Source organism: Chelonoidis abingdonii, chromosome 13 (genome assembly GCF_003597395.2).
Source record: "Chelonoidis abingdonii isolate Lonesome George chromosome 13, CheloAbing_2.0, whole genome shotgun sequence".
In the NCBI taxonomy this organism is placed as follows: Eukaryota; Metazoa; Chordata; order Testudines; family Testudinidae; genus Chelonoidis; species Chelonoidis abingdonii.
Window position 1 is genome coordinate 1,914,784 of NC_133781.1, and position 25,236 is coordinate 1,940,019.

Sequence of the window (25,236 nt, forward strand, 5' to 3'; positions counted from 1 at the left end):
TACAGGTCTGATCAGTGCAGAGCAGTGTGTGCAGTTCTACATTAAATGAAACTGATTTTTAAAGGCACACAATGTTTTTCAGTTTTCCGCTCATGATCTTACTACAGGGCAGAGTTAAGGTTGTTTAGGTGCCTTAGAATTGAATAATAGAATATTAGGGTTGGAAGGGACCTCAGGAGGTCATCTGCTCCAACCCCCTGCTCAAAGCAGGACCAATCCCCAGATTTTGACCCCTGTTCCCCAAATGGCCCCCAAAGATTGAACTCACAACCCTGGGTTTAGCAGGCCAATGCTCAAACCACTGAGCTATCCCTCCCCCCTTAGCTGATTTCTAGACCATAGATTTCTTTTATAATTTAACCATAATTTGTATTTCCTGGGTGTATAACACTTGGTTTGGGATTAATTAAAAGATTTCTCCTGTAATGTATTTTACCCTTAAGATATGTAAGCAGAGTCAGGATAAGCTCTACCCTGACATCTGGTGGTGAATTATGTGGAGTGTGGAAAAGAATTTCAGATATTTGCATTTGCACACCCACCCCACCTAGCATAGCCCACGGCAGCCTGGGATGGTTACTTTGACAGCTGTGGGATACCCAATTTCTTTGTTATTGGGGCAGGAGGAATAAAGTGTCGTCACCCTGATTATGTGAATGAGGAACTACAAAACTGCTTTATGACAGAGAGTTTCACCATCACTTAAGTAGCACTCGGTAGACAAAGGACATGGGTGCCAAAACCTCGTGACTTTAGAGAGGTTGGGGACAGGTATATGTATTTGATGGTATGGGTCCCCTTTAAGGGCCTGGCATACCAATTGTATCTTCTTCCCCCAACTCAGAGGAGCAGAAGGGTTACACGAGTATAGGTTATAGATTGTGTTTCTTATACTTGTAACTTTGTTTATGAATCTATACTTGCTTTTGAGTCTCTGTCTCAGGTTCTATTGATTAAACTTCAGTTTGGTTTTACTGTAGATGTGTGAAAGTGCCTGGTGCAAAGGAGTGTGTTGAATGAAGGTGAAGCTAGTAAGCAGGGATGTACTGCTTCTACTAAGGCAGCAATGGGGTGTGCATTGCTGGTGTCCAGGAGGAGATGGGACTGGGCACTGAGTGTAACAAAGCTGGGGTGTGAATTACTAGCCTGCAGAGACACAGCAGGGCTCATGAAGCCCGGAGCACAGCGCCTTGCGTTGCCTGTAGCCAGTAGCTTTGGGAGAGTTTCCCCTGGTGGGCAAAGACAAAGCTCCCACACTGTGAGCAGGTTGCAGTGATTTACCCAGGAGAACTTGTGTAACCCCAAAGGCATCTCAGAGCTCCTGATACAATGAATGGGGAGAAGCAGATGCCTTAGAATGGGATCCACAGAACCCAGTGTGTTAGGAGCCATGTAAGCCAGCCAACGGGAGAGGCCGACAAAAGAGGTATGTGTTAAGTCCCACCCCTCGCCTGAGTTTGGTGCCTTTCTCTGCCAGCAATCCACAGCCAGGAGCCCCTTTTCTGGAGCCAGGGAGCGTGTCTGTGAGACAGAGTAAGGTGCTGGCCATGCTCCACACAAGATGGCCGAAGGGCAGGAGGGTGTTATAGAGTGATTCTGAGTTAATATTTAATTAAAGTGTAACAACTTGAACAAAAAAGACAGAGAGCCTCACATCAGAGTGTCCCATAGCCTAGTCATTACAGCAGAGGTGAGCAAACTACGGATGTGGCCCGGGGGATCCTCCTGCCAGGCCCCCGAGCTCCTGGCCCAGGAAGCTAGCCCCTGGCCCTCCCCCACAGCCTCAGTTCACTGCGCTGCCGGCACAATGCCCTGGGCTGTGAGCTCCTGGGGCAGCGCAGCTGGAGAGCCTCGGCCTGACCCAGTGCTACAAGCAGGGAGCAGGGTGGTTGGATAGAGGGCAGGGGAGTTCAGGGTGGTGGTCAGGGAGCAGGGGTGTGGATAGGGGGTAGGAAGGTCAGAGGGTGAGGAATGGGGGTTGAATGGGAGCAGGGTCCCAGGGGGGCAGTCAGGAATGAGAGGAGGGGCAGTCAGGGGCAGAGGTTCCGGGGGCAGTCAGGGGACAGGGAGCAGGGGGGGTGGATGGGGAAAGGGTCCCAGGGAGGTTGTCAGGGAACAGGGGGGCTTGGATGCGACAGGAGTCCCGAGGGAACCATCAGGGGGCAAGAAGCGGTGAGGGGGGTGGGGGCCAGACCATACAATTTTGGAAACCTGATGCAGCCCTCAAGCCAAAAAGTTTGCCTGCCCCTGGCTTAGAGCATTCTCCTGAGAGGCAGAAGATCCTTGTTTAAATGCCTTCTCTAGTAGAGATGGGGAATTTGAACCAGAGTCTTCTACATCCCAGGGGGTACTCTAACCCCTGGGCTAAATGTTACAAGGAGGCTCACCCTCTTTCCATCTCCCACCTCGTTCTGTGTGCTGTTGGGTGACCTCTGAGCACATCTGCTGGATCAGGCCCCATGAGTGAGCTAGATGTTCCTCCCCTCAGTTGATGTGTCTCCAGGGTCACAGGTGGGAGATAGGTGCCCAGATGTCTATAGCAAGGCAGCCATGTATACTGTGTGCCCAGAGGCAGAAATTTAGACACCAAGAGAATGTTTACACCAGAGATGAATGCCCCAAGTGAGTTTAGGTGCCTACAGGGTTGGGTTTCAAACAAGTGGGGTTTTGTGGACTATGGTGCCTAAAACTGGGATTGAGAGGCTTATGTGTGAGGTTTCTTTGTAGATCCAGGCCATAATGCACAATGCAATACCCAGATAAAAACTACATTAATGTGGATTTAAGGCTGAGGGGATGTACTTGTAACTGTAACCCTTCTGCCCCTCTGAGTTGGCAGCAACAAGGGCCGGGTTCAGTATCCAGGGGTTCCATTTCAATAACACACTGCAAAACCGGCTTGAACCCCTACTCAGTGACCTGGGACAATTACATACCACCACCCCCCAGGCGCCTCTAGGAGGCAATACTTCCCCTCTCACAAGCACAGAGTCTGAGTATAGCAAAAGCCTTTTAATAAAGGAGGGAAACAATGTGGCATCATATTGGAGAAACACCACAAAAAAGATTCATAACACAAACCATGAGCAAAAGACTCACCTCCAAGTAAGTTTGGCAATGTCCTTTTCCCCTCAGGGTCTTAAGTCCAAATCACTCCAAAGTCCAACAACCCAAAAGTCTCTGTCCTTGGTCAGTGCCACCCCAGAGTTCAAAAGTTCATCTGCAAAAGTTTTACCCCCCCAGCCTGGGTGGAAATGGGGGGTGCACAGAGGGTGTTAAGGGGCACCTTACATGGGCCAAGGCCAACTGCCTCACTTCTCCTTGGAGGTCTGCTGCAGCCTTCACCACAAATGGCTCCACTCCTCCAGCCATCCCCACAAACTGCTCCAGTCTGCTCTGCTCTGCTCCACTTGCTGTTCCCTGGACTGCTCCAATCATCCCACCTGCTGCTCTACTCCTACTATCCCCACAAACTACTCTGCTGCACTCACTGCTCCAACCATCCTGCAAACTGCTCTGCCAGCCACTTAGCAATGTATCTTTAGGCTCCCCCACCAATTAACACAGCAATCAATGATCTCAGCTCAGTTAGCTTAGCTCTTTTAGTAATTTCAGCTTGTAGTGCTGGTGCACCATTGGCCCAAAGTTAAGTCAGCTCAGTAGCCTCTAGCTAGATTCCTAATAGAATCAAAAGTAGCTCTCCCACTCAAGAAGGGAAGGGGGTACAATTAACATACTAGACCCAGCCTCTGTCAATTTACTGGGTTTTGGAACCCATGTCCCTTGTCTAGTGAGTGCTACTTCATTGTTGGTGAGACCCTCTGTCATAAAACAGTCTCATAGTCCTTCATTCACATAATCAGGGTAACAACACTTTATTCCTCCTACCCCAATAACCGAGAAATGGAGGATCTCACAGCTGTCAAAGTGACCATTTTGGGCTGCTGTGGACTTATGCTAGGTGGAGTGGGTGTGCCTGTGCAAACAAGATCAGCCCCCTAAGTTCTTTTCCACACTCACCATAATTCACCACCAGATGTCAGGGTAGAGCTCATCCTGACTCTGCTTACACTTGTTAGCAAGTTATCCTGTCTGACAAGATATTTCTCACCCACTGGTCAGTTCTACTCACAGTGGCTGTGAGAAGGCTGGTGCAGGGAAGGAAGTTACAAATTTCCAGCCTTTCACACAATGAGGCTGAGGTTTTCGAAGCTGCCTCAGAGATCTGAATGCCCATCCAAATTCCTGTTTGAAACCTTGTTAAAATTTTGTTTTCATGTTTTTGTTACAATAAGACATGAACAGGGCCCTTTCCCCTGACCTAAGGTGTCCTGCAGGTGTCTTCCTGCTCCCTGAAGCTCTCTGTAGCTGAGGGACTTGCTGGCCAGGCATTTATGAGGACCAGAAGATCTGTAAGCCATCACCTGATCCCTGGCCTCAACATCAGCTGATTAGTCACAGGGTGGGGCTGGGCCCAACTCCCCTTAAAAAACCAGACACCCTGTGACATTTACTCTTGCCCATCTTAACACCCTCCCTCCCCAAACCCCATTCCCTGTCTACTTATTGCCCCTTCTGCCGTCCATCTCTGAGCTCAGTGAATGCTCTGTCTACAGTCACTGTCTGGAGCTCCTCTTCTCCAATTCCATCCTAGACCCGCTCCAATCCAGTTTCTGTCCCCTGCACTTCCCTGAAACCACTCTTGCCAAAGTATCTAATGACTTACATGTCCTGATCCTATGGTTTCTATGTGATTCTCATTCTCCTTGTGCTAGCTTCATGCTCCTCCTTCTGACACCATTGACCACTCCTGTCTCCATTAAATCCTTGGCTTTCACAGCTCCCTCCTCTCCCACTTCTGTTCCTGTCTTTCTAATTGCTTCTTCTGTGTCTGTTTTGTTGGGTCGGTCTCTTCCTGTCTCCCTCTTTCAGAGAACACACCCCAGAGCCCAGTGCTTGGCCCCCTGCTCTCCTCTTTCCACACCCTGCCTCTAGTAGCTCTTACCTACACGCATGGCATCAGATACCAAATCTGTGCCAATGTCTCTCAAACTCTTTCTCCTCTAAAGACTCTTCCCACATCTTGGCTGTCTGACATCTCCTCATCAATGTCCAGAGGCCAACTTAGATTCAACCGCTGAGTGTTTAATCTCTTCTGCACCTCTCAGAGCCCTCCTCACTTCCTAGTTTCTTCATCTCTTTGGATAACACCATGAGTTGTCCCAGAGGCAGAGGGCTGTGGCTGCTCCCCCTCCCTCTCTGCCTCCCATCCCATACACTGTTCTGCCCTGAGCTAGGTACCAGGATCTCTGTTTCTCCTGTGGTCCAGAGACTGTAGCCGTGAGGTGGGGTGTGAGGCTTGAGCTGACTGGAAGGAGCCCAGAGTGTCTCAGAGCTGTTCCATGATGTAGGCGTGGGTTGGAAGTTGGGCAAGCAGGGCAGAAAAAACTATCCTGTATTTTTGAAATACAGTGTTGGCCACCCTAACAACACCTCCATCCTCCCAGTCGCTCAGGCAAGAAATCTGGGCATTGTCTCTGACTCAGCCTCTCATTGGATTGCACGTCATGACCTCACCCCAGTCTCTCTGCTCCTGCGCATATAACACGTCACAGATACAGCCTTTTGTTTTTGTCCGGACAGCCCAGGCTTTCGTTCACTCCATCATCTCACACCTCCACTGCTGTGATCTCCTCCTGCCCGGCCTCGATGCCAGCTGCTTTGTCCTCTCAGCTCCATCCAAAGCACAGCTGCTAGGCTCAGCCCTCAGGCTCGTCTCTCCTGCCACATCCACCACTTAGTTCCACTGAGGCCCCTCCAGCACTGCTCCAGCACAAGCTCCTTGTTTTTGCCATTAGGCCCCTCAACTCAACATTTAGTCCCATCCTGTCTGAGCGATTGGTGCCACCTTCCCTCTCCTCCAATGATGGCAGCCTGCAGAGCTGGCTCATGGGGCCATCACCCTCAGCCCCACTTCCAGGGAGCCGTATTGCTGCTAGGCGTTTTTTTCTTTTTTTGCTCCTGGCAGCCTAGGTAGGGTGACCAGCTAACCAGTGTGAAAAATGAGGCCTTTTTTTTTTTTGCGGTAGGGTGTATAATTGCATATATAAGACAAAGCTCCTAATATTGGGACGGTCCTGATAATATTGGCATTTCTGGTCACCCTCAGCCTGGGTCACCCGCCTGTCTGCTTTTCCCTTAAACACCTCAGTGTTTTCTCCCCCTCCCACTCCATGTACAGAAAAACATCCCCTCAGTGTTAGTAAAGCTGCTTCCTTCTCTCCTCAATCCCGCTTCCAAACCAGCTGTGATGTGGCCCCTGGAATTTCTCCGGTCTGGCATTGGGCACCTGGTGAGCTGGGCTTTGGTTTGTTTTTATCGTTAGCTCCCACTTCCAACCCCTTCACCCCACCTGTCTATTTCATCCCCCTGTTGTGCCCCGTCTGCCATGCAGAGCTCCCTGGGCCAGGGACTGTCGCTTTGTTAGATGCAGTTTGTGTGGACAGAAGGGGGACAGTGGGTGTGTATGGGAGCCATAGAAGAGGCTGCTGTTTTAGTTGTGGCAGGATATAATGAGGGCCTGAGAGAGAGATAGTGCTGCAGGGATGGAGAGAAAAGGGCAGATACTGGAGATAACACTCAAGAGGCAGCAGAAGTGGCCTGGGTGTGCAGAGGGAGAAACCAGAAATAACCGCAAGGCTGTGAGCACCGAGATTTGACCAGGGCGATCACTAGGGACCCCAGTGAGAGTCGTCTGAGTGGAGCGGGAAGTCAGACTGGAAGGGATCTAGGACAGCTGGAGACACAAGCATTGTTTGCAGACTGGGTTCACTGAGTTCAGAGACTAAAGGGAGGAGGGAGATGGGGCAGCAGTTAGAGGGGTGGGTGAGGAAGAGGAGGAGGTTTGTGGGTAAAGTTAGACCGGGGCATAAAGATTTGCAGGGTCAGGCCCCCAGACTATAAACACTTTGGGGTAGGGCTTATATCTCTTACAGTCTGGAGTGTGTGAGAACAAGTCCTGGCATTGTGGGCAGGGCCGGATTAAGAAAGGGACTTTAGGGGCTGTAGCCCTTGGCCCCAGGCTTAGTGGGGGGGCCAGGTCTGCAGCCACTAAAACCCCTCCGTGGTGCATTCTTGGCCGGCTCTGCCTGGCCGGGGGAGGGGAGGAGAAAGGGGAGCGGTTCCGTGCACTGCTGGCCCGTTTCTCCCACACCCACCCCGGGCTGGAGCTGCGCCACCGCTAGCTCAGGGAAGCTCTCTGTCCCAGTGCTTTGCTCACTCTGCCCCCGCTGCTCCCATAGGCTGGGAATTGGGACCAATGGGAGCTGTGGGGGTCTGTACCTGCTGGTGTCCTCCCCTGACACCAAGCAGGAACACCAGGTAAGGGCCCTACACGCCAGCCCCCTCCCATACCCCACATTTCCATGCCTAGCCTGCTCCCACACCCTCCCTCTCTCCCAGACCCTGCCCCCTACCCCAGCCTACTCCTACACCCTCCCTCCCTCCCAGACCTCCACCCCACACCCTCTCACATCCTCCCTCCCAGACTCCCCCAGCCTGCTCCTGCACCCTCCCTCCCAGACCCCACACCCCCACCCTGCTCCTGCACCCTCCCTCTCTTCCAGACCCCCCAGCCCCAGCTTTATCCTGCACCCTACCTCCCGCCCAGATCTATGCCCCCAGCCCGCTCCCCAGCACCCCCCTCTGACACACTGAAACCTTCATTTTTGGCTCAACCCCAGAGAAAAGGGGGCACCACAAAATCAACTAGCCCCAGGCCCTCAGGAGAGTTAATCCAGCTCTGACTGTGGGGTCCAGCCCTGAGTGTGTGTGTGCAGGACCTAGCGCGGTGGGGCCCAGCATGGACTGTGTGCGTACAGAACTTAGTGCAGTTGGGCCCGGTGCTGAGTGTAACCTGTAGATGCAACTGGAATGCAAATAACAATTTGGAGTGAGGCAGTGACTGGCCATGGGATATGCAGGTATGACATCGGGTGGGGCTTAAAGGTAGGGTTGCTAACCCTCCAGGATTGCCCTGGAGTCTCCAGGCATTAAAGATTAATCCTTAATTAAAGATTATGTCATGTGATGACATCTCCAGGAATACATCCAACCAAAATTGGAAACCCTACTTAAAGGTGTGTGTGTCTATGCAGAGGACAGGGGATGAAGAGGAGCAGGTGGGGAGAGTTTCAGGGATCAATATGGGAGGGACAGAGAGTAATGACATGGAGCCAGGAAGCCCTGCTCTCTGGTCCAGGTTTACCTGTGCAGTGTCTGAGGTGTATAACACAGCACATCTAACAGCGGGGGCAGAACAGGTTGGATTTCTGCCTCCATAAGAAGCCGGCTCCTGTGCTGTGCTCAGCCTAGTGTCTTATGGACAAATCTTGCAAAACACTCGTATCACCAGTGAGGGAGACGTTGTGTTTTACTTGACTATTTCCCATTAAGTTTTGAGATTCAGTGTTACTCACAATGTCTTTTACTTTCCAGGGGAATACGAGGCAGTGAAAGGTATGTGTGTTTTTACTAGTTTTGATTATGCTTTAAATTGAAAAGGGAACACTCAGAGCTGTGTGTGCAAAGATGTGTTAGTGTAAAAAATTAATGTGTTACTGTTACAGGTAACGTACATGACAATGGGAAATCCAGATATTACCCAGAAATAATGAACGGAAAATTAGTGGTATTGAAATATGAATATTAACTACAGTTGACAATGGCACAAAACCATATACCTTTGCCCCACCCAGTGCCCCTAAGTCTTCCCCTAGGCCCTGTGCCTTCTCTGAAGTCCCGCCCCCACTCACTCCATCTCCCCTCCCTCCATCGCTCGCTGTCCCCCACCCTCACTCATTTTCATTGGGCTGGGGCAAGGGTTTGGGGTGCAGGGGCGTTGATGGCTCTGGCTGGGGGTGCAGACTTTGGGGTGGGACCAGAAATGAGGGGTTCAGGGTGTGGGAGGGAGCTCTGGGCTGGGGCAGGAGTGCAGGAGGGGGTGAAGGCTCCAGCTGGGGGTTGGGCTCTGGGGTGGGGCCAAGGATGAGTGGGTTGGGGTGCAGGAGGGGGTCTGGGCTGGAGCTGAGGGGTTTGAAGTGTGGAAGCGGGCTCAAGGCTGGAGCAGTGGTTTGGGGTGTGGGAGAGGGTGTGGGCTTCAGGAGGGAGTTTGGGTGCTGGTGGGAGCTCAGGTCTGGGTCAGGGGTTTGGGGTGTGGGCTCTGGGAGGGTGTTAGGGTGCAGGAGAGGGTTCTGACCTGGGGCCAGGGGTTGGGGTGCTGGAGAGGGTTTGTGGTGTGGGCTCCAACCTGGCAGCACTTACCGCAGGTGGCTCCCAGTCAGCGAGGCTCCCTGCCTGCCCTGGCTCTGTGTAGCTCCTGGAAGCAGCCAGCATGTCTGGCTTCTAGGCGCAGGGTCGGCCAGGTGCCTCAGCGCCAGCAGGCACTGCCCCCGCAGCTCAAACTGGCCCTGGTTCCCGGCCAATGGGAGCTATGGAGCCACCACTCAGGGCGGGGGCAGTGCTCAGAGCTTCCCTGATCACCCGTGTGCCTAGGGGCCACAGGGACACGCTGGCTGCTTCCAGGAGTCACACGGAGCCAGGGCAGGCAGGGAGCCTGCCTTAACCCCACTGCACTGCTGACTGGACTTTTAACAGCCCGGTTAGCAGTGCTGACTGGAGCCGCCAGGGATGCTTTTCGACTCGGTGTTCCAGGCAAAAACCGGACACCTGGGAACCCTAATATTAACGAGAACAATAATTATTTTACATGAATAGGGCCTACCCTGTGAACTCTCCAAGGGCGTTCTCCTGCACAGATAGTTTTCCTTGGAGCAGGATCGAGCCCTCTAAGCCCTATTGGTTCCCACACACCACACACAGCAGCTGTAGGATCAGGCACATAGGTCTGATTGTATGGGAGCTGGCAGGAGTTGTAGGAGCTCAGCACCCTTTGAGGTCACCAGCATCGCGCAGATGATGGAGACACTTATGAGGGAAGAGTTCTCTGAGCTGCAGGCCCAGGTTCTCCGCTGGGCCAGGACTTGCTCGAGGTGGGGGTTGGGGGCATGGCGGGAGCTGGTTATGGCTCTGTGGTTCTCAGGCTGCCCCAAGGGCTGCTTTGATTCACTCCAGCTGGCTGTGCTCCCTGAGGATTGGTGATGTTCCCTGCCCTGCCCCAGCACGCACACTCCAGCCCCAGTCCTGACATGACCCTTACACCAGGATGAGGGGGGCAATTAGCACAGGAGCCAGTTACACTGTTTTACCCCAGCTGGGATCTCCCTACGCGAGGGGAATTCTCTGATGTCCAGGGCCTGATCCCAGCCAGTCTGCACCATCCCAGCATACAGTGACTGGAGCAAGGAGAGAACTGGGCCCATTATCTGCCCCCCTGACTCACATGAGTGATCCCCACAGGTGTGCTCCCATTGATTTCTGGGCGGAGGTTTTGCAGGATCAGGTGGAATAAAGGAGAAGCCCTAACTACTGATTAGGAGCCCAACCCTGTTGTCCTTACTCAGGCAAAATTCCCTCTGAAGCTAATGTAATGTGGGTTTAGAACTGGGCACTTTTGTTACAAAGAATCTCTCCTATTGATTCATTTATGTTCTTTTTTCCCTTCTCTCCCCTCTCATTCCCATGGACACTCTGGCAGAACTGGGTAAGCTCCGTGTTGGTTGTTTTTCACAGTGTGTGACTTGTTGAGTCTGTGACTTGCTGAGTCTGCCATTTCGTTTGTGTAAATTCTCATGTCTGATTATTTCAGGACTCGCCAGAGCCCGAGGATTCGCAGGTAACTAACGCTGATACTGCTGCAGTCACTGTCAGACCCGTTCCTCTGGGATACTCAGTCCCTGTGCAGTCTTCTCAAGCCTCTCCCAGTAACTAAGGGGTGGGGCAAAACAGAGAATATTCATACTACACACACACACACACACACACACACACACACACACTCTACCTGCTGTGAGGGGGAAGCTGGTGCCACAGGCAATTGTTTAACTGCTCTCTGTTGCTGTGTTTCACTGCTCACCATTTTTTGGCAGAAACATCCAGCCGATGAGCTTATCCATCCCTGCTGGATGCAGTGGCAGAGAGTGGGTGGAGGGCAGAGAGGCAGCTGGTGGCTCTAGAAGGGTTGCTGGGGTGAGGAACAAGGAATTCAAACCTCCTCTCCCCACACTGAGGGCTTGTCGGCGTGGGGAATTCAAGGGGAAGAGCCCAGCATGGCTAGTGTGGAATCGCTGTTCTGCACTATAATAGTGAGGGTGTGAATTTAAAGCTATTCCGCACTAACTCCCTGTGTGGACACTATTATTCTGCACTCAGTCTGCAGCAGGGGGTGAGGACACTAGTTCCAATGTGGACTAACCCAGAGCAGACATGGGCACTATTAGCATGGAATCAGAGTGTCCGCACAGGCAGTCAGTGCTGATTAGCTGTTCTGCACTAGCTACTCTCAGGGCTTTTCCCTGTATAGACAAACCCTTAAAGTTACTTTCAAGGGAAAGAGGAGAAGCATCCCCTCCCCTCCTCTCCCCTGGACCACAAGCCCTGACTGTTCCTTGCTCGGCTGTCCACACTCCAGCTCCCCCATGACATTTCCATACCCCAGGTGCAGGCTTCAACAGGAACATCTGCAGCACCTGGGAAATCTGAGGGCAGCATAAAACAAATAGAATTTCTCATTGATTTAAAGGCTGGATTCTGCCACCTTGGTGCGATGGATCTCGAGGGGCTGCCCAGCGTGAGTCAGTGGGGCACAATCTGACCCTGAACACACTGATATTTGCAGTGCAGGACGGCCTGGAGTTTCCAGCCACCCTCAGGGCCCTGGTGCTGGAAGCTGTAAAACATGTAACAGATTGTCCCTGCCCCAAAGAGCTTCCAGTCTGAATAGACCAGAAGGACACAGCATGGGGGAAGGAAAGATGATTATCATGGATGGCACATGAGCCCCCCTTCGGGGAAGCTAGCCACACAGCCCAGCCCCTTCTGCCCAAGGCCCCATCCCCCCCAACTCCCATCTGCTGGAACCCCATATATCAGCTCCTCTCTATCAACCAGTGCCCTGAATGCACCCCATCCCCTTCCCCATAGCGGCCAGAGGAGTCCTGATCAAACCATCCTGAGCCAGCACCGTACTACCCCCAGTGCCGACTCCCAGCGCCAGGTCTCCGGCTGGCCTCAGCACTGCCCCCAGCACCAGGTTGTTAGCCTCTGGCCAGCGGCAAAGCTGAGCTCTCGCCGGCTTGGGCAGTGGCTTGGAAGAGAGCACGGAACATGGGTGGGGCCAGAGCCTGGCCTATTTTACCCATCGCCCATGATGATTACCCCCATTTCACAGCTGGGGAACTGAAACACAGAGAGACTCAGTGACTTGTCCAAGGTGACACAGGCAGCCTGTGGAGAAGCTGGGCCTAGATCTGCTGGTTCCTAGGACAGCTCTTTAACCCTGGAGGAAGTTTGTTCCTGGTATAGGGGGAGCTGGTGGGAGAAGGGAACAAAGTGAGCATGAGGGAGTGGGGCTGGTAGTGGGGGAGCAGCAGAGGGTGAGGGGTGAGCAGGGCAGAGCCTGGGAGGGGAGCACAAGGAGTGGAACCAGTGGAGGGTATGGCAGTGGGTGTGAGGCATCCAGGTTGGTGAGGAGGAGGAGTTGGGTGGCAACAATCAGAACAGAATCGCAGGGCAAGGCAAGAGTCAGGAAGGCCAGATGCTCTTTCCAGGCACCAACCTAGGCTCTGGTTCATTTCATCCCTGCTCCCCTTCCCACCTCTGCTCCCCTCCCCCTCACTGCCCCCAGCCCAGTGCAGTCTGTGTCCACTGGGCCTGGTCACAGATGGATCGGGGCCATTTCATGTCCCTGAGCCTGTAGGGATCCCGAGCCTCCCATCATCATCATCCCACTCCCACACGCCTTCAGCTGGCTCAGGGTGGCCCTGCAAACACCCCGCCTCAGTTCGCTCTCTTCACACTCCGTACATTGCTCCACACAGTCCAAAAGGTCTGAGACAAAAGTCCCTGCTGAGGTCTGTTTTTAGTTCCTGTAAACCCCAAAATAAAATATTTTCCTTTGCTCTGCTCCAGCCCCGACTCTCACTCCAGCTCCTCACTCTCCTCGAGTCACGACTTCCTCAGCCCCGCAGTTCCTAGAAACGGGAATGAGGAACCCCCAGCCCTTCTTCCTGGAGCCAAGCTTGGTTCAATCTCCCTGGTGGAATCAGGATCCCCCAGAGCTGGGTTCAGGTCAGGCTGTACCTTTATTCCTTGCAGCTCTCAGTTTTAGTGCTCTGTCCTGCTATAGCTGCTGTGGGCTGTCATTGTCACTTCTGGGGGCTCTTCTCCCTCAGAGGAGCCCGTCTCTTTGGGGACAGCCCCTCCTGGCTCCTTGCTCTGTGAGCTCAGCTGGGATCCCTTCTCCTCAGCAGCTTCCTGTCTCTAGGACCCTTCAGCTGAGCCCTGGTAACCCATTATCAGGATCATTAGCTGTTTGGCTGCCAACCAGCCACTTAGAGATTTAATTACTTCCAGGTGGGGCTGCATTGGTGGGTTCTCCTTTATAGGAGCCTGTCATAGGTAGGCTGGTCCCTGACTTCCCTTAAAGGGCCAGCCCTCCGTGACATCCCTTCTCCCTACAAAGCCAGACTGTACCCAAAGGAAGACTTGACCATGGTTCACACTTGGTTATTGTCTGCACCCAGAGGGGCACTTCCTGCCCTGCTGCCACAAGGAAATCTGCAAGGCCCTTGGCCAAATTTTTATTCTCGTCACTGAAGTATAAACAGACCAGGAATTGTGTCCCCAACGTTCTATGTAGCTCATGTGACAGGCAAAATCCCCCATAGTCTGCAGTGTGGCGTAGTTCAGAATTTGTGTCCCCTGTAAAAGCAGCAGAGAATCCTTTGGCACCTTATAGACTAACAGACGTTTTTGGAGTGTGAGCTTTCGTGGGTGAATACCCACTTCGTCAGACGCAGGTAGTGGAAATTTCCAGGGGCAGGTATATATATGCTAGCAAGCAAGCTAGAGTTAATTAGGTTAGTTCATTCAGGGATGTTGTGGCCTTGTTCTAGCAGTTGAGGTGTGAAAACCAAGGGAGGAGAAACTGGTTCTGTAATTGGCAAGCCATTCACAGTCTTTGTTTAGTCCAGAACTGATGGTGTTTAGCATGTTATCCCTGCGGGGAAATGACTTAACTGGTGTTTACCCCACTCACTTACAGTAAAACAGACAATACAAGATGGACCCTTTGATGCAGTGAGGACTCTGCTGGAAGGACCTGTCAGTACATGCTCTTTCCCAGTAGATCAGACATTAGATCCTTCCAATGAGGGACTGAACTTTACAAACAGGAAGTTTCCCTGGCACAACTGGCTAGAGCAACCCCCCCTCTCGCAGTCCGTGTCCACCAGAACCAGCCAGATTTGGGTTTCTAAAGCTGGCAGGTCAGCGAACAGCCCCAGCTCCAGGCCCTCTGTGTGGAACTGTGATGTAGGGCCCACTCCACACAAGGCCTTAGGGGGTTAAGGGGACCAGGTGCCCACGGTTACCCACAATGCACCGGACCAGGGCCCAGCACGCGGTGCCCACGGCTACCCACAATGCACCGGACCAGGGCCCAGCGCGTGGTGCCCGCTGTTACGCACAATGCACCGGACCAGGCCCCAGCGCGCGGTGCCCGCTGTTACCCACAAAGACTGTGAATGGCTTGCCAATTACAGAACCAGTTTCTCCTCCCTTGGTTTTCACACCTCTGCTGCTAGAACAGGGCCCCATCCTCCCTGATTGAACTAACCTCGTTATCTCTAGTTTGCTTGCTAGCATATATATACCTGCCCCTGGAAATTTCCACTACCTGCATCTGACGAAGTGGGTATTGACCCACGAAAGCTCACGCTCCAAAAATGTCTGTTAGTCTATAAGGTGCCAAAGGATTCTCTGCTGCTTTTACAGATCCAGACTAACACGGCTACCCCTCTGATACTTGTCCCCTGTAAGGGCACCTCTACACTGCAAACTTAAGTCAACCTATGTTAGGTCACCTTACAGCCATAGCAGTAATTACTGGGGTGGCTGTTGTCCACACTGCCCTTTCTTCAGCTGTGCCCAGCTCCCCGCTAGGAGCCCAGCTGCCCCACAGGGATCTTGGGCAGCCACTCAACCTTCTCACCTCCCTTAGCAGGGAGCTAGGAGGAGGACAGCTGGGCTTCAGCTGAAGCCCATCATGGGACAGGGCTGTCCTGATAATTTCAGGGCCCCGGCATGGAGCCATGAAATTAACAGCCAACAGCTGAGGTGAGTAAGGCAGTGCCTGCACCAACACTGCATCACCCTAACTACACTGATATTAGTCCTATGCCTCTTGTACAGGTGGAGTTATGTCAGTGTAGTGCAGCACTTACATCAGTGGGGGCAAGGCTGTTGTGTGTACACTGACATAATTAGGTCAGCATAAGCTGCCTTGCGTCAGACTGACTCTGTGGTGTAGACCAAACCTAAGTCAGGCCCTCTGGCCATTGCAGAGATAGTCAATAGCACTGACCTTTCACCACTGGTGTCATGCTCCTGTGCCAGATATTGACTGGCCACAGAGCTTCCCTCTGAGCCAGATACACACCAGCTGTGTTCAGTGTAAGATCAATTAATGCTCTGCCAGGTCTGACTGAGGAGTGTTTAAAAAGGGTGTTTAGCACACAGCAGCACCTAGTGGCTGAACAGTATAATACAGTTTAGCATTCCATTCCATCTCCCCCTTTAAATCCTACATTCCTACCATTTACAGTATTTATACTGTCGCACTGTATTTGGGGTGCAGTACGGGTCAGTCTGTCAGGTGTCTCTGAATGGCACTGGTCTTCTAATGACGTGACCCGAATATGTAACAGATTGGTCCTCTGGATGTTCATTAGTTGCAGTGACTGACTGTGGTCGGTCTGGAATCCTTGAGTCATCTTCTTGCTCTGCCTCCACCATCTGTAGAGTTTGCTCTGTCCATTGTTCTTTCTGAGGCCTGGTCTACACTACGCGTTTAAATCGATTTAAAGAGCATTAAATCGATTTAACGCTGAACCTGTCCACACTATAACGCCCTTTATATCGATATAAAGGGCTCTTTAAATCGATTTCTGTACTCCACCCCAACGAGAGGAGTAGCGCTAAATTCGATATTAACATATCGGATTATTGGTTAGTGTGGACGGAAATCGACGTTATTGACCTCCGGGCCAGTTCCCACAGTGGCACCACTGACCGCTCTGGACAGCAATCTGAACTCGGATGCAGCGGCAGGTAAACAGGAAAAGCCCGGAATTTTGAATTACATTTCCTGTTGCCCAGCGTGGAGCTCTGATCAGCACGGTGGCGATGCAGTCTCAAATCCAAAAAGAGCTCCAGCACGGACTGTACGGGAGGATACTAGATCTGATCGCTGTATGAGGAGACAAATCTGTTGTATCAGAGCTCCGTTACAGAACACGAAATGCCAAGCGTTTGAAAAAAACTCCAGGATACACAGCGCTGTGTGACAAAGCATAACGGGAAGCCAGAAACTCAAATGGACGCTCATGGATGGAGGGGGTACTGAGGACTCCAGCTATCCCACAGTCCACAAGCAGTCTGTAAAAAGTATTTGCATTCTTGGCTGAGCTCCCCAATGTCTGTAGGTTCAAACACGTGTCTGGCGTGGTTCAGGAATAGCTCCTCAGTCTCTTCCCCCCCCCCCCCGTTGAAAGAAAAGGGAAAGAAATCATTTCTTGACTCTTTTCAATGTCACCTATGTGTACTGAATGCTGCTGGTAGACGCGATGCTTGCACAGTGAGAGCAATAGTTCTGCCTTCCTCGCCCCCTCCTGGTGGTAGATGGTTACAATATGGACTGATATCCATTATTACCATCAGCCCATGAGTGGCTTCCGTGGTGGCCTCAGGTGAAAGCTGCATGGGGGTGCCGCGGTAAAAATGGGAATGACTCCCAGTTGAGTCCAGTAGATGGTACAAAATGGCTAGTAACTTGTGTTATCATAGAACTGGGGGCTGAAGCTTCATCGCCCCCTCCCTTTCCTGGTGTAAAGAAAAGATTCCATCTGCCTGCACATGTCATAGCCCTGAGAGGGCTGCCTCCCCCTCATTTTATCTCACATAACAAGTCTCTTTTGTATTCCTGCATTCTTCTTAACTTCATGACACGAAATGGGGAGGACACGTGCCACGGTTACGCCAGAAGGTTGGGGGAAGGAGGGAAGCAACAGGTTGGGGTTGTTGCAGGGGCAGCCGCCTGTTGGAATTAGCTTGACACGGAGCAGCTGTGTCTTGATACACTGGTCCTTCTAATACACTTGCCCTTATTCTGGCAGGACTGATTCTATTTTAGAAACCGATAAGGAGGAATTGGACTCAGTCCAGTGAGTCATCCCAATTTTTGCTTTTGCGTTGACCCCCGGCCGATTTCAGCCAGGAATACTCATGATTAGTAGCAGAACAGTACAGAGAGGAGAGATAACCGTCATCTCATTGCCAGTTTTCTCCGGCAGTAGACAGTACAGGTAACAACCGAGTACACCATCGCTGCTATCATTGCCAAAGAAGTGAATGCTGCGTGTTAGCACTGGAGTATAGCCTTCTCTGCCGCCCAGCATCCAGTACACATACTGGTGCCGGAAAACCAAAAAAAGCCTGAACGGGCTCAGTGGTTGCCGTGCCTATGGCGTCTGCCAGGGCATCCCAGGGAAAACGGCGCGAAAGGATTGTCAGCTAATGTTTTCCGAGGAAGGAATGAACTGGATGACATTTACCCTAAACCACCCCGACAATAATGATTCAACCAGAATTCCAAGGTGGCGGGGGAGGACTCGGGAACCTATGGGATTGCTACGGAAGAGCTAACCACATGACACATTTCAGAAATTGGATTGATTAGCCTCGTGACCAATGGACGCACAACGCCGAATTACTGTGCCTAGTGTGGCCGCATGAAATCGAATTTATAATATCAGTTTTATAAAACCGATTTTAGCTAATTCGATATTATCCCGTAGTGTAGACGTGACCGTAGAAACAAACTGTAGATACTGAAAGTTTCTGCTGAGCTCTCCTCTGTCAGTCTCGACTGCATACAACCTGGGCGCTGAATTATTTTTTACAACACCTGGAGTATTCCATTCTTTTTCTCTATCTAGTTTGACAAGAACACCGTTACCAGGTTCTAGGTCTGGTAGGTCTCTGAGTGATGCCTGTTGTAAAAGTTTTCCTAAGCTCTTTTTGCCTTTTTGTCTGCTTTGGCGAGTCCCTACACTGGGAGAGCAGTTCTAAGTTGTCTTCCCATCAGGAGTTGTGCTGCACTGTGTCCAGTAGCTGCTATTGGTGTTGATCTGTAACTCAGAAGAGCAAAGAATGGATCTTTCTGTAGTAGGATATTCTTGGCTGTCTGTACAGCTCTTTCAGCTTCTCCATTCACTCGTGAATAATATGGGTTGCTAGTAATGTGAGGAAGATCATATTTTATTTGGCTAAATTAAATTCTGCTGCAGTGAATTGTGGTCCATGCTCTGTCACAAGTTCTTCTGGAACCCTGAAATGACCAAAAGTGCACTTCAGTTCCTCAATAATACTCTGATATGTTACCACATACACTATGTTACCAAGTACACTATTTCTGTATACCTGGAAAAATAATCCACAACTACCAAGTAATGATGTCCCCTGAATTCACATAAGTCTGCCATGAGTCTCTTCCAAGGTCTCTTTCATTCAGACTAGCTCCTTCTTTGCATCATTAATTGCTACTGGCCATATCTTTTTTCCTGCAGCCTTTAGCAAAGGAGCTCTGGGAGCCCATTTTGGATCCTCCTCCGCCCATATGACTGTGTGTAATGTTATCAGCTGGAAAAGCACCTTCCTGCCCCTCCCCTGGAGGGACGTCTTTTCCTTTTGGATGGACTTCTTTATAGCCCAGCTCTCGTTCAGGCTTTGTGTTGCTCTTCCAGGCCTCTGCGGGGGAGAGGTCCCTTGTCTCTTCCCTTCTTATTTCAGCTTCCTCTTGGATGTAGAGTGACCAGACATCCCAATTTTCTAGGGACAGTCCCAATATTTGGGACTTTTTCTTATAAAGATGTCTATTGCCCCCCACCCTCTGTCCCAATTTTTTACATTTGCTATCTGGTCACCCTACTTGGGTGTGTGTTTTTGTGTTATTAACATGGTTGCTTTTCCCTTTAGCAACTGGAATCCCCACGTCAGACAGCCCATCTTCCACCCAATGGTCTTGTACTGCTGCATCCACCACAGCACTGACCTTGTCTCCAGCTGGCTGGCATAGCTCTCTGCTCGGCTGCTCTGTTTTCTGGAGAGGACTTGTCTTCTCTCTCTGGCATAATTTTCTGTCTTTCTACAAGGCCTCAGGGCTCTCCTGTTTCATATGCATCTCAGAACCGGGCTTCATTCCGCACTCGATCTCAAGCTGATTCTGCAGCTTCATCAGCTCCTGCTGCAGCAACAACCACTGCTGTTCCCCAGTCGCCTTCCCGTGCTGAGACAGGCTGCTTCCAGTGCTCCTGCTCCCGCTGCATGGCTTGGGCTGAGATCCAGTCCCTTGTCAGCGCATCTCTTCTAGCTCCTGTAGGGCCTCAGCCTTTGGGCCTGGAGGGTGCTCAGCTCTGCAATGCCTTCGGTCCTGCTCCCCTCAGCTTCAGCAACCTTTTCCTCTAGCTCTTCCCAGTTCGTTGATGGGTGGGTTTGTTGTGTCACTGTAGAGGACACAACAACTACTGCAGCTTCCCTTTTAGTCAGCACCTCTGTGTCTGTGCCTGTTGACATCCAGCCCTTCAGTATGTGATCAACTTCTTCCCCTAAAAACCTCCCAGGACACCCACAGCATCATCCCCCCTCTCCTGTGTAAATGCAGCCCCGTGGTGATTTATTGCTGGGTTCTCTCTTATCGCACACACCAGAGCCCTCAGCCTGCACCTCTGATCCCTCCTGAGCCATCAGCTTTAGTCTTTTTAGTTCTTTAACTTGTTTCAGAATCTGTTCCTTCTCCTCTATTAGGAAATGTCTACACTGGAGCTAAGAGGTGTAATTCCCAGCTCATACAGACATACCTGAGCTAGCATTTAACAATAGCCATGTGGCCAGGATGGCACAGGTGCCAGCTTCAGCTACTGCCTGAGTACAAACCTGCCCAGCTCCTTGATACTTACTCAGGCAGCTGGCCTGAGCTGCCCACACTACCCTGGCTGCATTGCTACCTTCAGTGTGCTAGCCTGAGCAGAGTTAGTGCAGGTACATTTACATGAGCTGGGAATCTCACCTCCCAGCTCAGTTGCAGACACCCTCAGTTTCACCTTCTCCAACTTTCTTCCTTCTAATTGGTGTGGCAGGCTCCTGTGTCTCAGCAAACCCTGCTCTAGTTTCCCAGCCGCACCACTCACATACTGCAGATCTTTCTGGGCCACTCCTTTGCAAGGCCTAGGGCATGTTCAAGCCCTTCCCGTTATGGCTCCTGGGTAACTTTCCTCTTGCATGGCTCATTTTCTACCTTGGCTGCCTGCAGCTTGGCTGCCTTGAGACTGTTGTTGCCCAGCTCTGTGTTGCTTTGCACCTCCAATGGCGAACTATTCCAGTCTCCAGGTGCTGCTTCTCCTCTAGGGCCAGGGCTCTTTGATCAGGGGATTGGCAATTCCAGCTGCCACTTCCGCCCTGTGAGGTGCTGCCTGGTGCTTGGTACATTCAGCAGCTGTGAGTTTCTCTTGCATTTGAATAATCTCATCAGTCCTTGGCACATATGGGTGCTGGAACTTTATCTCCAATGGCTGGGCTTCTTGGGAGCTAGAGCAGAATTTCTTCTGCTGAACGCCCTATTCCTTTTTCAGTGCATTGACCCATTTGCCCTCTGTAATCACAATCTGGTGGCTTCTCTCCTGCTCTGTGAGTAGCTCCTTCTGCCTGTCCTCTGGTCACTGGGTTTGCTCATGTTGCTTGGCCAGTTTCAGTAAGAAAACCTGCACCTGGGCCTGCAAATTACAGAGCTGTTCGATAGCCCTGTCAGAGCTCTAGTAACACCCCTCTCCTGGGACCACCAGAAATGCTGAATCACATTTAGCTTCTGCCCCAGTTCCCCTGGCCCAGAGAGCCAGCTGTGCACTAGAGCTGCTGGTTGGATCATTTTCCAAGAGAGTCAGTTCAGGTTCTTGGGGGAAGCTACTCAAACGCTCCCAGTTCCCAAGCTTTGAATCTGGGAGGGAGGCTAAGATATTCCTGGTAAGCAGAGGGACGTCTGAAACCCATGGCTGGCCTCTCCCTCTGAAGCTTATTCCCCAAGGCCTGATTTCTTAGCAACCTATTTTACCAGTACTAGAAACTCTCACTGCCCCATAGCAACATCCCCTCTGCCCCAAATCCAAAGTTCTTGTAGAGCAGCATCCTTTTATGTGTCCCTTTTCCCTGCAGTCAAAACAAATTAACCCTGGGGAAGGATCACTTTTCCCAGCCCAAAATGGGGTTCCCACAGTCCTGGGCCTGACCTCCCCGTGGCAGGTGTATTTAATAACCTGGGACTCCCCTGTTCCCTGAGTGTTCTGGGAAACCAGGCCAGTCTCCCCATCTTTGTTCCTGGAGGCAGCCCCATCTTATGTGCCCATTCTGCCCACAGTTAGTGCACAGCATTGGACCAGCCCTGTCTGTGGTGGGTCAGGATGATGCTTTCCAGTCACTGGCTCTCCTCAGGGCATTGCTGTGGGTGCCCAGGCACTTCCAGCAATGGGAGCTGGAACACCTTTGGCTGTTGCTGCCCTCCAGACACCAGCTTGGGAGAGTGAATGTCCCTCCGACATGGAAGGTGTCTGTGTCGTGCTGCTCTGTCAGCCCCCCTGGGCGAGTCTCAGAGCCAGGGTGACAGACTTCGGCTTATGTGGTTTGTGCTTCAGCATTAAACACAGCTGTGCAGATGTTGTGTCTGGGACTGGAGCCTGGGTCTGAAGTCCCCCCTGCTCCCTGGGCTTAAAAGCGCAAAATTCAGACTGAGCCAAAAAGTCTGCACGGCTCTTTTTAGTGTCATAGCAGGAGACCCACAAACCTCAGTCTGTTGTCCCGGCTCTGAGACTTGCTGCTGTGGGCTGTGTAGACGAACCCAAAGTGTCTCCAGTGTCTGAGTGTGAAAGCTGCCAGCGTGTCTGTCCCAGGGCTGGTTAATGAGAGCGAGGGGGGTGGATGGCACAGTCGTTAGATGGAGATACCTGAGCCCCTGGGGCTCTGAGATGGTCTCTGTGACCATTATCCACTCTGGGAGATGCCTAGGTGCAGCTGAAGAGGGTTTGTGCCACTCACAGAGTCCGGGGGACAAATCTCTCTGGGCAGAGAGTTCAGACTGGAGCCGTCTCCATTTTCAGCCTGATGTGGGGGTGAGATCATGCTCTGGAGGGGGGAATTTTTCTACCAAGGGCAAATTTAACAGCAGCTCTGGAGTGTTTCATAGCTGATGCCCTGAGCCTGGCCTGCCCATAACTGTGTGTTTCTGGGGATGTTGACAGTCACTCACTGCAAGTTTCTGGAGTTTGGACTCCTAAGTTGCTCATACAGGTTTGAAGTGGGGCTGGGAGAAATGTTTTGGAGAAATAGTTTGTATTTTTGGTTTGATTGAAACTATTCCTGAATCCATGTTGAGTTTGCTGACTAGTTTCAATGAACAATAAAAGGTGCCCCGTGTGATGTGAGGGGGAATTAGAATGTGGGTCTCCTCGCTCAGGTGAAGGCTGGAACCGCTGGGCTTCGGGTGTCTGACGTGGGGCTCCCTCAGTCTCTCCTGCTGAAGACGTCCCCTTGTGTCCAAACACTGTCATGGGCACTGGGCCAGAGGGGGTGTCGTAGCTTCCTGCTCAGATTTGAACCTTAGTGTTCATAACCTGAGAAGCTAGCATGAACCCCTCTAAGCTTAATTACCAGCTCAGATTTGATCTCGCTGCCACCATCCAAAAATTCCAGGGTTTTGGCTCCCTCTGGTCTCCCCAAACCCTTCCCTGGGGAACCCCAAGACTCAGCAGAACTCTGAGTCTTACACAAATGGGAATAACCACTTCCCTTCCCCCTCCTCTCCCACCCAGGACTTTCCTCTCTGGGCTAACCCTGAGAGTACTGATGCAATCTCTTTACATCACCGAATACCAAGAAGCATGTCTCCCAGTCTATTCCACACAAGAGACAAACCCCAAATACAAGGAAACAGAAATGATTCTACTCTCTCTTTCCCCCTCCCACAAATTCCCTGGTGCTGCAGAGCTTCTACCCTCCGTAGATCTAACACAAAGAGAATTCCCCTTCTCCCTTCGTTCTTAGCCTACCCAGAGAGAAAAACTCAAACAAGTCTAAAAAAGAAAGCTTTATATAAAAAAGAAAGAAAAAAAAACACATTGAACATATGATCTCTGCATAAAAGTTGACAATACACACAGGGCCTATCAACTTAAAAGAAAAATATGAATAAACAGACTTACTCAAAAAGAGATACAATATTAAACATTCCAGCATACACACATAAATACAAAACAAAACATATAAATAAGCCTATTGGTTTGCTACTTTGTCTCACAACTTGGAAACTGAAGATAGAAGCTTGAAGATAGGAAAAAGCCTCTCATAGCCGAAGAACAGACAAAGACTCAGACCCAACAATTCCTTCCTCTGAGTTTTGAAAAAAATCGCAGTTTCCTGATTGGTCCTCTGGTCGGTTTTGGTTCCCTTGTTCCCTTTACAGGTGAAGAAACATTAACCTTAGCCTATCTGTTTATGACGGGGTGAGACATGACTCTGAAGCCCAGTGGGCGGGCCGTATCTTGGAGCCCAAGAAGTCCAGCTCCCTGACCAGTCCCCTGTAAATTACTGACCCCATAACCCCCAGTGAGGGGAGAGGTTTATGGCCCTGGCAACAGTAGTTTCTTAGCCGTGTTTTACGCGGGGTTTTCTGCGCCGAATGTAGCTGCCCCAAGTGCAATCCCTAAGTGCAAGACACACTGCACCAGGTAGGGCTGGACTGGCAAGCCATACTCCCTTCTCTCCCAGATGGAGGGGGCAGGAAGTGAGGAAATCCCCGCTCCAAAACAACAGAGATTCCTTGGGGTCTGCCCCTTCCCTCATATGCCTCTGCCTCCCAGGTGCCTGCGACTCCACAGTACCACTTGGCCCTTGACTCTGTTCATCCATAACCCCAGTGAGGGGAGGGGTTATGGCAGGGGATGGCCACTGACATAACCCAGCCAGCCTCCTCTGACTTTAGCACAGGCAGGAAGAAGTTAAGGCCTAAGGATGCATTGTGCATCAGGGCCCAGGGAACCTGGCTGCAGGGGCCGGGCCAGTGAGGTGGTTGAGCAGGGGAGGGTGCCTAGGGGATGGAGTAGCTCCGCACTCCCTGAGGGCAGGACCCTACCCCAGGGGCTGCTGTGGAGCCTTCATGTTTGGGGTGTGAACAGGCTGGAAATCACCCCCCACACACACACACACACTCCAGAGCTTAGCTGAGGAGAGGAGAGGCTTCCTTGTGCCAGTTCTGGGGGGGAGAGGTTGGCACATGCAGAGCTTGGCTCCATTTGGCCAGTGCCCTGGCTGGGCTGGAGGATCTTGGGCTTTCCCAGAGTGCAGCCCAGCCAGAGGCAGTGGGGGAAGGAAAGAGCCTGCTGGCAATGCCGCTGGTGAGCCGCTGAGCACTTGGATCAGGGGCTGGTTCTTCACACAGTGCTGGGAACAGGATGTGCCCTGCTGTGGGGGGCAGCAGATATGGAGGAGCAGTGGAGCTGGGGGGTGGGAAGGGGCAAAGCAGGGACAGCAAGAGGAGAAACACGTAAAGGGCTGGGGGTGGGGAGAAGTAGGGGCAAGATGTAACCAGCTGCCACCTGGTGCCTGCCTGCACTCACCAGCTACTGCAGCTCTCATCGCACCATCAGTGCTGGCCGGAAACGGGACAGGGGGGAGGGCCCTGCTAGCTGAGAGCTGGTACACAGTGGGGGCTGCACTGATGAATCTGCAGGCAGGGCCGGCTCTAATATTTTTGCCTCCCCAAGCAACATGAAAAGAGCCCCTTCCCGCCATAACACCCCCCCTCTCGAGCACCGTGCCGCCGAACCCCCCTGAGCACCACATCACGCTTCCCAAGTCCCCACCCTGCCCATCGCCCACATGTCTCTTCCCCCTCCCCTGAGACTCACCCTACCCATCACCCACACCTCTCTGAGCCCTCCCCTGAGACCCACCCTGCCC

At 51.9% G+C, this 25,236-nt stretch overlaps 2 protein-coding genes across 2 annotated transcripts in view; one reads left to right on the forward strand and one right to left on the reverse strand.

The window, feature by feature from the left end:
• LOC116824950 (uncharacterized) overlaps positions 1 to 25,236 on the reverse strand; it is a 954,865-nt gene that overhangs the window by 232,017 nt on the left and 697,612 nt on the right. The gene's annotated exons all lie outside the window — the stretch shown is intronic.
• LOC116819438 (butyrophilin subfamily 1 member A1-like) overlaps positions 1 to 25,236 on the forward strand; it is a 60,530-nt gene that overhangs the window by 32,073 nt on the left and 3,221 nt on the right. The gene's annotated exons all lie outside the window — the stretch shown is intronic.